Raw genomic sequence first — 5,134 nt, 5'->3', positions numbered from 1 at the left:
ATGATGAAATATTTTATAAAATTAATACTATAATTTTAGTAATTTATAAATAATAAAAATTATATATATATATATATTAATTTGAGTAATTGATATTTTTAATTTAAAAATAATATTTAGTTAATAGTTTATTATCGAGCTAGATATTCACCGATATGAGTAAATATTGGTACTTTTCGGTGAACTTAGCTTTGCTAATGCTTCATCGTATATCTTTTATTATTATGTTACTAATGTCATTTATATTAGTAAGTCATATATATTATTACTTGTGTTTTAATATATCAAGTTTTCATAGTTATCCTTTTAAGATATTTATAACTTAAATCGTTGACTCAGCAGTTTAAGAACATGACATGTGTCTCTTAATGTGACACATACTCCTATAACACATATAATCACATTAATCTCATCCTTCCCTTCATTTTGACCGAAGCCAAGAAAGGAAAAGAGAGAGAGCACGAAAAATTCCATGGAAGCCAGGCCACAAACCTTCCACAAACCTTCGGCGTTCGATTTCTTGAGATCCGTAACTCCAATAAAAAATCTAATCCGATAAAAGTGTTCGTATCTTCTTCCTCTTTACGTTGACGTTACTTTTGTTCAGTAGAAGTTGATGGTGAAATAGCTCCATTTTTCTTGAGTTCGGCCAATTAGAGTTCTAGGAGACACAGACGATTTCTAACGTTTTCTTCTTCAGCAACTCAGTCAGAAAGTTTCTCCGGAGTTTTCGTTGTTGTAATTTCTATATAGAAGGAGGATTTGGTAACTTTATAATCATTAAATATGAATTTTATGAGTAAATATTGATTTGATTGATTATTGTTGAGTTTGATTGAGTTTTATATTGAATTATTGTTGAATTATTGTTGTTTGCTTGAGATTTTAGGTCAGCCATGTATAAACGGCCAGTTGGGATGTTTTGGTGATTTTTGGGCTGAAATATCATTGAGAATAAAATATAAATTGGTGAGGTGTGATGACTGAGATTTACTTTTCAGAGATACATCGGCCGATTCAGGAGATGGTCGCACCTGTAAGACAGAGTATCGATACAATACATTAGCCAGAGAGAGCCTTGTAAGACTCCAGATTTTCGAAAATTAAATAATTATCTATTTATGAGTTATTATATTTGTTGAGTTTTGCTTTTAAGAAAATTATTTTTAGCAAAAATAATTAAATAGAATTTTATGATTATTAAAGTTTAATTTAATTATTTTTTTTAACAAGAAAGCTCAACACAATAAGTGGAGCAAGAACAACAACAAGCAAATAGAAAGTTAAAAAAGAAAAAAAATTACAAAAAAGCTCGTCAACTATTTTTTGTGCTCCTCCTTCTTATAGTGTACTCTGAATGGCTTACGCCATTAAATGAAACAAAAGAAAAAAAAAAGAAGTTAAACATAGATATTTATATGCATATGTATATATAAGGACACATGCACCTTAATCATCATATAATTCCATTTCCTTTTCTTACTTTACCGAAAACCAAAAGGCAAAAGAAAAAGAAAGAAACGTGGCTTAGCTGCATGAATATGCATATGTGTAACTTGACACCTAATGAATCTTTTACCCACAAATCACCGTTAGCCTTAACTATCTTCACTTTATTTCATTCAACAGCGAACATGAACCCAAATAAAAGAAGAAAGAAAGGCCGAGAGAGAGACCGTGGGTGAGGGAGGAAACCATGACTCCCTTTGATCTTTCGGCTTCGATTTTTTTAGATTCGTAACTCCAATAAAAAATTTAATTCAATAAAAATTATTCGTATTCTCCTCTTCTACATGTTGGCGTTAGTTTTGTCCGGTAGAAGTGACGGTGACGTAGCTCTCCTGCCTTTTGAATTCAGCCAACTGGAGTTCTAGGAGGCACAAATGATTTCTGACACTTTTCTCTTCAGCAGTTCGGTCAGAAAGTTTTTTCGGAGCTTTCGTTGATTTTGATTTTATACGGAGGTAGGGAGTTTCGTTTTTAAAATTACAAGTTTTTAATTTAAGAATGCCAAAAAGCTTATTGAATAATTGCAAATAATTTACACATGTTTTGTGTGTCTTAATTGATGAGAATTGGTTGTAATTGTGAGTGTTGATCAATTTGGTGTTGCTTGTTAAATTAAAATGTGAATTGAGTTTATGAATTGGATTTGAATTGAGACTGTGTTTGATGCTGGAATTTATGGTTATGAAAGCGGATGGTAACTGATTTTGGTATTAGTATGATGATGAATAGGTGCTGATGAAGGACCGGTAAAAATACGCAAGAATGTGATTTTGGTTAATATTAAATGTTAAACGAATATGATCGGAGGGATTTGTAAAGTTTGAATGAAGAAATGAATTTCCTTTAATTTCAAAAGCAAAAGATTTGAAACGGGCTAATTTTATTGAAATAGAAAGAGGCTTAGCTTTAAAGAAAATGATTTGATTCTATTTGATATTTTGAACGGTGTGGATATTAAAAATGATTTGTTACTTGAAAATGTTTTGAAAAGGGTTTGAAAGGTGGTTAGGTTGGGATCCTTGAAGGGTGGCAAAACCCGAATTTTAAAGGAATTGCTGCCAAATTTTTATAAAACTCTAAGACTTTATTTAAAGTGTTATTTAAAAGCAAATTTAATTTAAGAATATTACTTGATTTCGATTTATTACGAAAAGAATTTTGTTTTTAAACCGATTTATTAGGAAAAGTATGATGTTTTAAACTCAATCTTTTGAGAAGGGATTTTGTTTTAAGTTATGTTTTGAGTTCGGTTTGATAAGAAAGAAAAGAAGAGGAAGAACGAAAAGTAAAGGAAAGAAAGATAATTAAAGAAATCTCTGCCACAGGAGAGCAGAGAACAAAGATCAAAGGAATATATGAATTAATGAAATGACTGCCACAGGAGAGCAGATGTGACATTGTTTGGGCCTTAGTGCCAAATGTAAAGTGGGGACGTCCACACACTGAGAACTATTTTCCAGATGTACGCTTATTGATTTGGAAAGTCACACTGTATGCGGCCTAGCCGTACGACTTAAAGTCACATTGTATGCGGCCTAGCCGTACGACTTATAAGCACACTGTATGCATCTGGAAAGCCATATCTGGGACACGTGCCCTGGTAATATCGGGAGCGGGTAGGCAACCGACACATGAGCTCATGGCCTGCTTAGGTTAGACATGCATTATATTGATTTCACATTTGCATTTGGTCTTGTTTTGCTTGTTATATTTTCTATGTGGTTGTGCTGCTTGACTTGTTGTCTTATTGCAATTTGTTTGTTTGTTGATCTGTTTCTTGTGCTATTGCTTCTCTGTGATTGGGAACTGAGGTTGTGATTGAGATTAGTTTAAGTTCGGAAGTTTAAAGAAGGTAATAAGTTAATAAAGTAAAAATAAAAGTATTTTCAAAGGTTTAACAAAAAAGTTTTAGTGAACAAAGTTAGTTATTTGCATTTGATTATGTGGCTGAGAGATGATTAATATGATTAATTTTGTGATTTAAATCTATTGGAGTTTAGAAATTTAGAGAAAAGTAATTGGTTATCTAAAGTAAAACTAAGTATTTTCAGGGATTTGATAAATATAGTTTTATTGAGTAAAGTTAATTATTTGCATTTTATTTCATTACTTTTACTTTTACGGCATTCTTATTTTCCTACTGGAACTAGTGGTTTGTTCTCACCCCAAAATCTTCCACCCTTTTCAGTGATAGGTTTGAAGATTCAGTATGAAGCTGCAGACGATTAGTAGACTTACTTGTGATACCTGTTGTTTTTATAGAGTTCCCTCGTCCTTGTTGCTTTAGCTTTTATTTTGCCCAAAGGGATAGGTATTGTCTTCAAATTTTATATCGAATTCATTTGTATAGCATTTATTATTATTAATAATTATGTGATTTTAATTACTAAAAATAATTTTCTGGTATTTTTTTATAAACTGAAACGCGATATCAACGTAAAGGCTCAATATTAAATAGATAATATAGGAAATCAGGTCCGTAATGCCTTACTTGTGGTACGATCATGACGTGCTAAAAGTTCGGGTGTTACAAGCCTCACCTGTAAGAGCAAGGTTGCTTACAGAGGTTATGTTTGCATACATCGGCTCAAGAGAGTTGCACCTGTAAGACAGGGGTTGCTTATAGAGATTATGACACTGGAAACCAAACTCAGAAAAAGGTTGCTGAGTTACGTCAGGAGCAGGTCAAAACCGACAGATGAGCTCATTACCTGCGATAGGAATAGGCATGCATCATCCTTGTTTACATATTTTGCATTTGGTTCGGTGTTGTAAATTGTTTGTGATTGTTTGAGTGTATTTGTGATTTTCTTTTCTTGTTAATTTGAACTTCTATGACTGATTATTGTTCTGGGTCCTTATGTTGGACTATGAATTAAGTTGACCTGTTATAATTCCAACTTAAATAACTACTCCGACCCTACTAAGAACTCCTCAGTTCTTAGCCCCTATTTCTATCCCTTTCAGTTACAGGTGCGAAGGTTTAAGGCAGAGTTACAGGAGCATAGAAGGTTATCTTTACGAGTTAAGGTATTAGATACATACATTAGCCAGAGAGAGCCTCACCTGTAAGACCAAGGTTGCTTATAGAGGTTATGTTTGCATACATCGGCTCAAGAGAGTTGCACCTATAAGTCAGAGGTTGCTTATAGAGATTATGACATTGGAAACCAAACTCAGACAAAGGTTGCTGAGTTACGTCAGGAGCGGATCGAAACCGACAGATGAGCTCATTATCTGCGATAGGAATAGGCATGCATTATCCTTGTTTGCATATTTTGCATTTGGTTCGGTGTTGTAAATTGTTTGTGATTGTTTGAGTGTGTTTGTGATTTTCTTTGCTTGTTAATTTGAACTTCTATGACTGATTATTGTTCTGGGTCCTTGTGTTGGACTGTGAATTAAGTTGACCTGTGATAATTCTGACTTAAATAACTACTCCGACCCTACTAAGAACTCCTCAGTTCTTACCCCCTATTTTCTTTGCATAGAAGGTTAATTTTTATGAGTTAAGCTGTTAGATTTTATTTTTCCTTCGTCGTTTATTGTTTTTAGTTTTTAGAGGGGCAGGATTTGTTTTTGAGAATATTGGAATAAGTCTATGTATTAATGCCATATATATATA

Source organism: Arachis ipaensis, chromosome B02 (genome assembly GCF_000816755.2).
Source record: "Arachis ipaensis cultivar K30076 chromosome B02, Araip1.1, whole genome shotgun sequence".
Taxonomy (NCBI): Eukaryota; Viridiplantae; Streptophyta; class Magnoliopsida; order Fabales; family Fabaceae; genus Arachis; species Arachis ipaensis.
Note: the sequence above shows the minus strand (reverse complement) of the source record.